Raw genomic sequence first — 13689 nt, 5'->3', positions numbered from 1 at the left:
TGGTGAGTATAAAATCATTTAAGTAATTTTGCAGCAAAAATAAAGGTTTGTCTTTATCGTTTATGATAGCAAATGAAGAGTGTTGGACAGAACAAGAAATTAGAAAACATAACTTTGGACTCTTCCTCTTGTTAAGCTGTCTGCTTCATTTCCATCAGTACCCTTTTCGCAAGCTTGAGGTTAGTTATCTAACCGGCATTAATTAGGTAGTGATGTGAGAACAGTGAGAACATTTTCTCAGGTTATATGACTAAACACAGTGCCATTTAGGCTGTTTATCCAAATGACGTCTGTAGTCAGGTTTGGACATTTAACCACCCACAGAAAGACACATACTGAACTTTAAAATGTCCAAAATGCCTGCAAAAAGTCAGTTTATTCAGTGTCGCTGCTGCCAGCTGAGGCGATCTATTGGAACGACTCCAAAACTTTTGGTAAGTATGAATCATTTACACACCAAAACATGTTGCTATGAGACCCAGGTTTTAAAATACTAAAATTCCCCTTAAAGTCGTGATCGTTCAAGTCATTTTTCAGCAAAAAAGGTTTAAATGTCAAAATGTGCTGCTTTTCTTTGTTATTTATGGTAGTAAATGAAGAGTCTTTGGCTTTTTGGACTATTTGTTGGAAGAAAGGAGCAATTAAAAGATGTCAGATAAACTGTAGTGAGCACTTTCCACATTTTTTGACATTTTATAGACTTAACAATCGATTAATCTTGAAAGAAGCTGGGAGATTAATAGATAATGACAATACTTGGTGGTTACAGCCCCACTTAACAAAGTCTCAGAAGGCTGTACAATATCTAGTACCTGACCTGAGAAAATGGCAGCCGGCGCAGTGTCTCTGGAGACGTTCAGCATTTAAAATATAAGAGCAGAAGTGTTTCATTAGACCAGTGTTTCCATTGTTCCCAGTCTGATAGAACACAGCCAGAGGGAGGGTGGAATCTGACCTCACTTCTCTGTGCTTACATAATCCCTGTCCTGGAGGGAGAAAACTGCCAGATCCCTCTTATACACACACACACACACACACACACACACACACACACACATATATACACACACTAGACCCCAAGCCAAAAATTCACTACATAACTGCCGCTGGGCTTTCACTGCACACTCCCTTCATTTCTAACATACTACCATGACCAGCTACACACCCCTTAAACACACACACACACACACACACACACACACACACACACACACACACACACACACACACACCAGCCTCTTTCTCTAGGTCCAGCGCTGTAAAGGTTACGAAGTTCGTCTTAAAAACATGATGTGGCCAAACAACACACGCACATCATGATTTATGTGCACACTGTACAAAATACATATCATTTCTGAGTACACATACTAAACCACCAGAAAACACCACCCTGATGCATATGCCAAATAAAATATGCACACTTTCTTCATAAACAAAATACATATACGCACGCACACACACACACACAGGCACACACAGGGCCAGCAGTGGATGTTTGGACACAGACGTCAGAGTGGAAAGCTGATCACACTTGTACAGCAGCCATGAGCGCTGTGGATCAGAGTGTGTCCCGAAATAACCTGAAATGTTCTTATCTGACCCCTAAATATTCACACACATGCAGCAGATGAGTATCACACTTATCCTCAGTGAATGAAAAGCAACATTATAATAACCGTAATATTATTTGTTAGGTGTTACTCATTAGTGAGTTTTTTATGGCCATCTGGTTTTTCACTATTACTGTCACACAGAGCGAAGAGGATGGGCCCGAATGCAAGAGACGGCAGATCAATAGCAGAACTTGACTCGAGTAAGACTGAACTAACAACTGGACTTAAATACAAACAAAAATGAAGAGGGGATGGGGTGCAGGTGAAGAGAGGCGGAGAAGCATAAGTGAGGCAGGTGGTCTGATGAAACAAGGGAGCAGGAAAGGGCTGGGCTAACAAACTGATGCAGGGCAGGTGTGAAGGGAAAAATCAGCTAGGGAGGAACACAAAACCACAGGACGACAACAGAGCAAAAGACACCACAATAACCAAGACAAAACATACAACAAACGTAACAAACGGCACTCCATGCAGAGTGGCTATGCATTTGCATAAAGTAGCCAGAATTCAACTTGATGCAAATAAAGCACGCAACGTGACGCCGTCTCTTGAAACATAACGCACTGCTACCTGACAACAAAGACAATGAATGAGAACCTTGAAATGACGCTTCCTGTGGACACGTAGCGTCAGTTGGCTGTTAGATGAAGAGCTGCACACCTCCCACTTCTCAGTGAGGTAACCAACTCCTTTGCCCTCATTAACCTTATCGGGTTCTCTATTGGCATTTGGTTTTAAATCCAACACATTGTTGAAAAGGCGCTTTTGCTTTTCACTTTGACAGCACATCCTCCGCCATCGTCTTGCCTGTCAACCATCCTTACTCTCATCTCATTATAAGTATGTAACTCCTGCTAGTCTGTGCTGCGACTCTGCTGCTGCTGCTACAAAGGGCACCTTTAGTTTATAACTGTAGCATCCGATGTCCGACAAAGTACTGATTTAAAAAATGCAAAACGATGGTGGGAGGCAAGTAATGTAATCAATGTATGCTCAAACACTGTCTAACACTGCAACAAAGCCTACTACTACATCTAGACTATGAGACTATGTGATTAATTACATGATACAAAACTGCTCTAACTCTTTAAATATTCAGTTCCAATGATTAATACCTCATGAAAAAAATATTAGCTTCCTTAGGAGTCTTTGGTAAAACGTGTAAGTGTAGTCAAAGTCCAAGACATTCAAACTTCTGAAAGGTCCAATTAACAGATTTCAAAAGCAATATATTGTAAGGTTGAAGGGAAAAGATCCTTCAGGAGGGGATGAACTATCTCCGAGAGTTCAATCAGTCCTACGGGTGAAGTAAAAAAGAGGTGGAAAAGAATGATTTCACCAGGATCCATAAACATTGCTGTGATGAATTGAAGTTGAGAGCTGTGAGAATGAACAGCAGGTCGATGAAGAGGAAGACCTGTATTTGCTGCCATGTTTCCAAATTCTCTTCAGATGTGTGTGTATCTGTGAGTGTGTGTGTGTATGTGTGTGTGTGTGTACAATGATCTCTCTTCTCTACTCCAGCCAAGACTCTGTTTCCTGCCAAGTCTAAAGTGGGTGGTGGGTGCATTTCAACATCTCTCCATTACAGAGAAAGATGAGGAAGAGGAGGAGGAGGAGGCGGTGGAGGAGTCGTTTTTTTTTGCGACAAGACAGGAAGGAACAGAAACGTATTAACACATATACAGTACACACACCTGCACTGTCTGACACCTGGGGAAACCACAGCGTGTTTCCACGAATCTGTTACCCCAAGAGAACCGTTCCACTTTTTCAAGCACATCACCGGTGGAACCTCATCTGTTACTACAACAGACACACACACGTAACGTCGATGCAGCTGGAGGAGTCAGAGTCTCAACGCCAAAGTAAAACTACCTGGAGTCACAAACGATTACTCCCACATTAGAAGCTGCTCGGAGCAATTTTACACACCAACAGTCCCAGCTGGCAGCGGGAGGTGACTCTGGTTTGGCCTGAATGTCGCCGGTTTCATTAATCAGAAACCATGTAATGTCATGCCAGTAAAGAAGCTGTGACTTTCCCACCAGGAAGTGGCACATGAACACCCACCCACATCGAACAGGATTCTAGATGGTGCCATAATTATGAAGTTGTTGCTTTACACAACATGGCACGCTTTATTGCTTCATGTGTCGTATAATAATATAATATTTTAGATGGTGATATACATCCAGCCGCTCTTAAGAAGTGCAGAATTGTTATTAATTCTCATTCACACTCCTGAAGTGTGAATTTGAAATCTCCTCTTTTTTTCGTGTTAAGGAAATATAAACTTAAAACACTGTAGCTAGTGTGCCTTCGAGTAATTTGGAAGTTTTCAAAAGAGGACACAATGGTTTTTTTGGACATGTTTGTTGGCTTGGGTCTATGGTTGTGTTCATGTTCCAGGGCTGGAACATGTTAACGCTACCTAATTAGTATGCAAAAGATAGAAATGTGATTTTTTTCTACACACTAGAAAAGTATTTCCATGTACTCTGACAACCGTAGGATATCTAAGAAGGGTTGAAAAGAGAAAGAAATCATGTTTTGAGACAAAATAAGTCTCCTGTGTGTCACTCTGTTTACTATGTCCATCCTTGGCTTCCATTTCACACAGGTATGAGTAATGTCCTTAACTTACTTTGCTTATGTAACCTCCATAGAGCAACAATACACCAATGTTCCCAAGTACCATGTTCTCATCAGCAGATGTACCTCAGCCTCTGGATGATTCCAGTGACAGTGTTTGACATTTAGGAGCAGTGTTGCTACGGTAGGAGATGCTCAGTTAGTTTCTGTGGTGTGCTTCCGACTGGAGCACGTCGTAGCCCTACGTAAATGTTTTCTGTTCTTTTTCTACTGTATGATGCTAACGTCAGCACTGATAACCATTAGAAGTTACTTTTAGTTTATGTCACGTCATCACCTGCTAAGTCACTGTCAAGTTCACACACTCACTGTCGTCTTCTTATATTTTCCAATTACCAGCACAAACATGGTCAGTCAGTCACAAAAATTCATGATACATATTTCTGTTGCATATTTGCATATATTCTGATTTCTTTACAAAAATGTATTCTATTATCTGTGTGACTTTGAATACAACATGTGGTGAGTTAGACATATTGTATCTACACGCTGTCCTGCGCCATGTTTTAAATGCAACCTCAAAATATGCCACTTGCTCTGTCTGATATCTGATATATACTGACTTGACCAATGGCCAGTGACATCTCACCCGCATCTCCATAGTAACAATAGGACCCGGCGTGAGGGGGTTAACCCTTAACCTAATGTGTGTGTGTCCATGTGTGTATTTGTGCAACTGGGGGATGGGATTGATGGGATTCCACCCATACACCCGTGGGAATAGCAGTCAAGCTCCAAAGCTTGTTTAGGCTTTAACACCCATTATGCATCAACCCCCCCCCCCCCCCCCCCCCCCAAAACTAAACAACACACCATCTCCTTGGACCATCACACAAGCCATAGGCTGCCCTCGACCGCCACCATGCCTCCATCCATCAATCCATCATTTGACCCAGCTCCAGCAACGATACTACATCAAGAGAGAACATACCAGGGTCAGACTAGCTGGTCAGATGATGCCACAAATTTGACATGGGTTGACGGGATTGATCTTCCTCATTTTGGCGTATTATCAGCATGATAACCGAACCTGTCAACTGGCACTATTCATACCCAAATTCTACCATTTAAAGTTTTGCCATGAGTGGATATTTCCAGGTGTTCAAATCAGCAAAAGAAGCAAAATTACCATTTATTGGTAATCATCTTTGGCCCAGCTGTTGGCGCCCCTCTGGCCATCCTCTGATTACTGAATAAAATACACTAGTTGCCAGTGAATCTACAGAAAAATTTTCAAAGCAGAGTAAAAAATAAATGCAGTTTTAGAGGCTCTTCCTGGAGGACAAGAGTAAAATTCTGAGGGAAACATTGACACGGTAATCTTTGGCATGAAAACGGTTTAAACTACAAAATGTTGAATACTGACTGTGGGCAGCCTCACTGCAAACCATGGAAAATCCAATTGTGCCTTGTGTTTACTAGTGGAAAATATAAGTGGTAAACAAACATACAAGCATGCAAATAGATGAATGCATACTATATGTTTGCACACACGCACACACACACACAGACACACACACACACACACACACACACACACACACACACACACAATGAATAAAAAAAGCATAATTCCGAAGATATCCCAGGAGGCACAGAGCGCAGTCATCTAGTTTTAACTACTCCTTAAATGGCAGCGTATGCATGAGTGTATGTGTGTGTGTGTGTGTGTGTGTGTGTGTGTGTGGAGGGAAGCTTCATTATGTGGTAACACTGAAATTAATCAAGATCTCTGCACATGGACATCAGAGGAAAAGCAAGGAAGGAAGATGAGAAAGAATGAGTAAAGAGCGACCGAGGAATAGAGATGTGTTTGTGTGCGAGTGTGTTCATTTAACAATCTGGGTTGAGAAAGGTTGAGAAGGCAGAGAGAGAGAACTGCTACACACACACAAACACACACACAAACACACACAAACACACTCACACACACACACACACACACAAACACACACACAAACACACATTTGTGCATAAAGAGAGAAATGTGTCCAGAGAGATATTGTCAGACTTGAGAAGATGAGTTGTGTGCGTCTGTGTAGCCAATGCGTGTGTGTGTGTGTGTGTGTGTGTGCGTGTGTGTGTGTGTGTGTGTGTGTGTGTGTGTGTGTGTGTGTGTGTGTGTGTGTGTGTGTGTGTGTGTGTGTGTGTGCGTGTGTGTGTGTATACAGTGTCAGACCTTCGTTCAGTATTTATGAACTGTGGGGGTAATGTGAAGGTAATGACTGAGAACTTGTTGTTTACTGCAAGAGATCGTTAGTTTATAACATTAATGAATGTGTGTTCGAGTCTGTGTACTGTGTGTGTGTGTGTGTGTGTGTGTGTGTGTGTGTGTGTGTGTGTGTGTGTGTGTGTGTGTGTGTGTGTGTGTGTGTGTGTGTGTGTGTGTGTGCGTGTGTTTGTGTGTGTGTGGGAGAAGAAACACAGAAAAATGAGGCTCTGTCTTACTTTGTTGTTGTAGCGGTGAGGGAGATATCAAGATTAAGTATGAATGGAGCTGCAGAGCAGGCAATGTTGTCGGACAGTGTGTGTGTGCTTTTGTATTTCTATGTCTTGAGGGTGAGGATTTTTGGAAAGTGAGGACGTTTTGGTCAATAAACTTCTTAAAAACACCACGGTTCTTAAAAACACTTGGTTTGAATTAGGTTTAGGTTAGATGTGTGGGTGTGTATATACCCTCAGTACAATACAACACAAAAGACACAGGTTTAAAGGATCATTACAGGCCCTGGTAATAGACGACATCCTTCTTGAAACCCCCACCTAATCCTTACACACACACATTTGGGAATGACAAGGCAAAGCGAAGTCTCACTCCAGAGATGAAAGCAAGTAGCGTTGTTCCTGCAGTAGGTTGCCAGGGTAACCTCGGGCGTCACCGCACTAACCCCAGGTAAATACAGGTAAGGGTGAGGATCAAGGGTTGGGATCATTTAGACACACTGCTTTGATGGGAACTGGACAGGCGGAGTGCAGGCAGCAGTTGCAGTAGGTTTTCCCGCAGCTGAGGTTATATCTGATGATAAAACTGTGCTTGTGTGCAGAAACAGAAGCTGATCACAGCGTTGCCCTCTGCTGCAGTTGGCTTACATATTTGATCATTGATCAGCAGCACATTGGGTGTCTGACATCAGTTGGTTCAGATGTGACATTTTCATTGTCAGAGCTCTGGAGTCCTATCACGATGGTTTGCGTCTCAGAAGAACGTGATCCTAGTGCAGAGCCGCTCAAAACACGCTGTTCGGTACAGATTATCTGGTACTGTGAGGGGTTTACAAATCCAGTATAAGCCTCCTGAACTGCCTACAGCAGGGCTGCCTCCATAACGTCAAACATGTTTGACATTTACCATTAAAATCTGGATGATAACATCGGAACTCTCGGAGCCGGACCACAACAACCAATGAGAGAGGGATCCTGGAGCAGCTGACGGTGCTGCCGAGCAACAGTAAACATTCTCGCCCTTGGGGCTAACGGTAGCTAGCATACTGCTATTGACAGAAAGTTACCCCCCAGATTCTTGGCCACATTACGGTCGGACTTCAGCCGAGTCAATTTGCACACGGCAGATTGAGCCAGATAGGAAGAAAGACAGCTGAATGGCATAGTGCGTCGGCCAATTTTCAAAATAAAACACCCTATGCCCACTCAGCTCTACAGCACAACAAAGTCGAAAAATATTAACAATAGACACTGCCAGTGGAAGGGGTTAAAATCTCATCCAGACTTGAAATTTCTGCTTTTGTTTTTTCCCACTGCAACACATTACTACAGCAAATTGTAGCCCCACGCTAATCTCCATTTTGTTTAGGTCTGCTTCCCCATGAGATCATGTGAGGATCACATGAGGTGGTGCATTGCTCCCTCTGGGATGATTACTTTATCTGTAGTGTGTGATGTGCCATTATTTTAAAACCTTGTAGTGTGTGCATGTTTAAGATAAGAGAGAAGAAAACCTGTAGGGTTCTCCTCATGTGTACAGTTAGTGTTTTAAAAGTCCCGTAGCGTGAGCCCAGCTTCAGTCTGCAAAGCACTGCCAGAGTGTTGTTTACTGTTCATTCAAAATGTATTAATACTGAATGTGTCCAAATTGCAACAAAATTCGACACTACACTTCCTTTGGTCCTCAGCAACACACCTGCCAAATGTGAAGAAGATCAGATGGTTGATGAACGATGAACGGCTCTTTATAGTTAGATTGTATTCACGTTCCTGAAGATGTTTAATACTTTCAACACAGTAAAAAAAAATAATCTTCTCCCAGACAATTGTAAAAATCTATCCTTGACAGGTGGAAGATCAGATAAGTAGACAAGCCTCATGAATACCAAACAGGAACCTGGGTTAGTCACTCGGTCACTCGGTGTAGAAGAGGGACCATGTTTAAAAGCTCCCCCTCCCTCAAAGAACAATCACTCCAGGAGGACACATTCCTTCCAAGGCCGACCAGCCGAGGCCAGTAAAAATTCATGACTCTCTAGGAGTCATCCACCAGTGTCGTTGGTACTGTAGGTGTGGATTAAATAAAATGTTAATGCCTGCTGTTATGAGCGCTCTACTTTCAAACCTTTGAGCCAACTAAAAACTTTTGATCAAATCAAAGTCAGTCAATGCAAAAGGTTCAGTGAACTTGTTTCTAGCTGGCTGCATGTTGTGAGCCATCAGATGAGCTTCTCTGTTGTCTGGAGGTTGAGTTAAACTATAGTTAGTTAAATCGTGTGGGCTCTAATCACAGGATATTTACCTCATTAAATACATCATTCTATGCTGCATGCTGTCCTGTGTGAAAATTAGACTGCCTGTAACAGAGTAAACTGTTTCTACGAGTGCACAGCTCTGTATGTGCTCCATGTGTCCAAGGCCGTGATTTGGCAGGAAATGTGCAGGATGACATATGGCACAAAGACTCACTTTGAAGTGTTCTTCGAGTGAGCTCAGAAACAAATACACAAACTAGAAAGCGTATACAGCGTGCATGACTCCACCATGGCTGAATGATCCTCTGAATTTGTTATGTCAGTAATGAAAATTGTTTTGAAAATCTGTTGAGTGAATCACTGGATTGATAGACATTCACGACATGCATGTGCCAGATTTCTGTCTTTTGAGTTAGTGTAGCACTCAACAAGAAACCAGAGAATACATTTAGGAAAAATGTCCCACACAATGTTAGGAAATACTCTTACAGCTATTGAATTTATACGTGGCACCTGGCCTGACATTCCATCAAATTTACCCCTAATCTGATGACAGGTGTTTGGGATACCGGGCTATCGAATGAACACACAAACAGATCATCAGGCCTGAAAACACGTCCTCTTTGGAAGCAGTAACAAGAACAGTTCCCAGTAGTGTCAGCTGTTGTGAAGTTATCAAAGACCTGAAAAAACCTGAATAATCGCACCAAAAAAAAAATCTCACGGAAGACTGATTTTTTATTCACCTTTTTAAAGTTACAGTGTTTAAGTATGTGAAGCAATTTACATGTATTAATCACTTTGTATTTCCCATGTGTGAACGTAACATAGAAAATGAGACCCCCTCCCCCGAACTTTCTCAGTTCCCTATAAAAGCCTGTGGGCACATTTCTATGAAAAGGCAAGATCCTGGGAAAAACGAAAGGATGTGACATTACTGCACACTCCCGGGTGCCTTGCCTTACTTTTGCTACCCCAGAGTGCAGAAAGCGTGCAATTGAGTGCCGAAGTCACGCCCCTTCACGCCCCCTCATGGGACCTTATTTCAGAAAAACTTTGTATGGTGGTGAACGGAGAGACAAATCATTTCTGATCCCACTTGAACTGTGCCATGAACTACACATACTGTGTTTGTGAATTTGAAAAGATGATTTTTCAACTTGAGAAAGCTGCAGTTATGAAATATAAGACTGTGAAAATACATCATTATAAAGATTACATAGTGGCGTTAGTGACGTCTCGCTCTAACTTAAACACCGTAGAGCTGCTCCTGTATATTAGCAGCTCACTGATTAACTCTCCTTTCACATAACTGCAGGTGGCACCATGACCAGATTTACTGTTTTATTTTTTTAAGTACCTTTTCTGTGTCAAGGCAGCGGCCATGTTGGTGTTGGTGACGTGTATTGAGCGGGACGATGTAGTTCACAGGGCGGTTTAACACAAAACTAGATGGTATTTTACTTTAATTACGACATAGCTTTTAAATTGACATTATAATTATTAATAATAATAATGTGATATTGTGGATTTACCTGGATAATATTCGCTAATGTTAGCTTTCTTGCTAACGCAGATGTGCTGGCTAGCTACCGTTGCAAAATACTGTCTTGAGTGGATACTGTCAGCTTATTCATCCAGACTCTGAGGGCTAAACTGGCTGGTTCATTGGCTAGCTTGCCATTTGCAAATTACTTTATCAGCTAACTTTAGGAAGCAACCAACACCAGATCCATGCAGCGTTTAAAAATCTCAGCTACCTGTTTCTGTCTTGCTATCAACTTTCTGTATTTTGATTTATTTTCAGCCTTATCATGAGTTGAAGCAGCAGCATTTGGTTTACTGACAGACTTATCTGAGAATGATTCCTGACGGACATCTTGTCCTTTTTTTGAGAAAAAAACAAAAAAACGCTAACATTTTCACACAAGTGTCTCACAGTCCCATGATTCAGCTTACACGACACTCTTACACTTTTAGAACGACTCGTCTGTTTGCAGACTGTATGTGTCTACACACACCTGTCAGGGGAACAAGTGGCGAGTCATCTCCGCAACAGCTGATGTACAGCACTGCAACTGAGGGACCAGTTAGGGGGTTGCCAAAGTCATCAACTGCTAACAGGCTCAGCATTTCTTGTTTGGGGTAAATGAACAAAAGAAACAAGCGACTAAGCACTTGAAGGCTTGACTCAGCGCCCGATTCAGCGCAGAGAATAACACTGAATAGGTATGGGGAAAAACACAAGATGATAATCTGTGCTATGATTATTCTAGGATGGTATTTTACTTCACCGTGTCCTGGCAAATTGTTTGCCCCTGAGAAGTTCATTTTTCACACAGAAGTTGGAGGAGAAGAAATCATCAACCTTCACAACCTTGGTCAAAGCACAAAGATGGTGACGGAGGCTCTGAGAGCACAAACAGCAGGGCGAAATAAAGAAAAAGAAAAGCTGGTCTTGCTGCTGACTCAGCATGTCTGCCTCTTCTTCGATTACCATAGCAACACATTCATTCTCATCTACAACCCTTAATACTTGATGTGGAGTGCTCTGTTTGACCCTTATGACTCCCTCAATAACTGCGGTGGTACTGCATTAGAGTGTCACTCAAAGGCCGATTTAACTCCCTTTGCAAGACCCCTGCTCTTTGTGTGCAGGGGGGGGAGGTGTACATCCACGCACACACACACACACACACACACACACACACACACACACACTGTTAGAGCAGATTAATTCACACTTTCATCACCAGGCCTTGGTCCCAAGAGAGCCTGGAGGAGACTCGGGCAAAGTGACTGCGGGGGATTGAAGAGGGTAATGGGTTATAGGTGTATAGTGCATAGTGTGTGTGTGTGTGTGTGTGTGTGTGTGTGTGTGTGTGTGTGTGCACTGGGCAATAAAGGCTGCGTCCACTCTGGAGGGCTCTCTCCATGGGGTCCTAAAACAAACACAGACTGGCCACCACTACGCTCTTTCTGAGTGTGCGCTGTGTGTACATTGTGTGTTTTTACGTGTGTGTGTGTGACTCAGGTTAACAATCTATCACACAGCTTCTGAATTTCCTCTCACTTCTCTTTACGTCTTGTTTCCAGCCTTTCCAGTGTGAGGACTGGCTGCTGTTTCCTGTTTCCTGACACTGTGAAGTGGCTCCTGTTGGATTTGAAACTGTTGGTTACACTCAGATGTTCACTGAGATGTTCCTCAAAGAGGCTCTATGTAACAAACTGTAGAAACGTATGTGTATTAATCTCTTTTTTATTGGCCATATGTGAGAGGATTGTAACATGACTTGAAAAATTCGTTCTTCCCCGTCTCGCTCGGTTCCCTTTACAAGCCTGTGGACGATTTGTTTAAGATGTTTAATGCTGCTGGACCGTGGACTTCTTTGTGAAGGACTCGGGTCGGACTTTCCGCGACGGTCCAAAGGATGTGACTTTATGCACGTTCTCGAGTGCCTCAGTAACGTTTAGAAATGGAGTCCGCGAACATAAACTCACGACCGGCTTCCAGCACAACACAGAAGCTCCACAGAGCCCCTTTAAAGGATAAGTTCATCTAAAAATTAAAATTCAGTTACCATCTACCAGCCCAATGCTGATGGAAAGTCAGGTGAAGTTGCGTAGTCCATAAAACATTTTCTGGAGCTTCACAGCAAAACAGCGTTGCAGTGTTCTCCTAAACAACTGAAGTAGATGGGGACGGCTCCACACAGCTCATCAGGCAAACTGATTTGAAGATGTATTATTTAAACCCTTGACACACGTTCAAGCCTGTGCACCCACTTTAGATGGGGTGTGCGCTAAGGCTTCTAGCTGAGCAGCTGCAGTGAAGATTTCAGCTTTAAAAAGGGGGAATATGACATCTTTTCAAATCAATTCGGGGGCTCACGGCTTCCAAATACTTGGCTTATACCGGACGAGCTGTACAGAGCCATTTTATGATTTTTTAAGTTGTTTTTTTACATTTTAAAACAAGTCCACATCTACTTCGGTTGCTTAGCAGAATGCTGCAACACTGTTTTGCCGTGAAGCTCTTCGTGGACTACGAAACTTATCCTCTAAGCTCTGTATGAAGTTATAAGCGCCCGTTTAAACATTATGAAATGATCGATGACTTTGCCTTTTCTGCGGTTTGAATCCAAACATGTTGCTACTCTTAAATCCCTACACTGCAGCTCGTCTCTTGTGTGCACCAGGCATCAAAATTGGCCTGCAGGGACCGCTAAAGTTTATTGAGTGAATTGAAATTGAGCGCTAAGTGTTAGTGGAAATGTCACTGAGGGTTTGGATTCCTGTTCATCGCCGTGAATGAGTGACTGCCCGCCGCCGCTGCACTCCATCACACCAAAGCGCTCCACTACCTCAATCAATGGCCAGCCGACGCCTGATAGGGTCTTGTTGTGCTGAGTGCTGTATGAGGGTGTGAAAGCTGGTGACAAAAGCCTTTGTTAGCCCTGATAACTCATTGCGTCTTCGTTGTTGGGGACATCATGAAACTCAGAGAAGCAGCTGCTGAGGGGAAGACATGAACACACCTGCCTGCGACCACCCTCACGCACTCCAACTGTAAGAAATCCCACTGCATTTATCAGCTCACCTTAGACAAATACAGCATATCCGTCTCGACAAGTCGCAACACGAAGTCTGTAAATGTTGCTTTTCTTTAAAGGAAATGAAGCTGTGAGGGAGGTGAGGTCATGACAATCTCTTGCTGAGTTTTT

General features: G+C 42.8%; 1 protein-coding gene across 3 annotated transcripts in view; it reads right to left on the bottom strand.

Annotated features, from left to right (window-relative positions):
* The window catches only part of LOC311263031 (E3 ubiquitin-protein ligase SH3RF3-like), a 113743-nt gene that overhangs the window by 98535 nt on the left and 1519 nt on the right, over positions 1–13689 (bottom strand). The window lies entirely within an intron of this gene.

This window comes from Pagrus pagrus, assembly GCF_965226575.1.
Source record: "Pagrus pagrus genome assembly, chromosome: 9".
NCBI lineage: Eukaryota > Metazoa > Chordata > Actinopteri > Spariformes > Sparidae > Pagrus > Pagrus pagrus.
The sequence above is the reverse complement of the archived record's forward strand: the minus strand, read 5'-3'. Positions and strand labels throughout refer to the sequence as shown.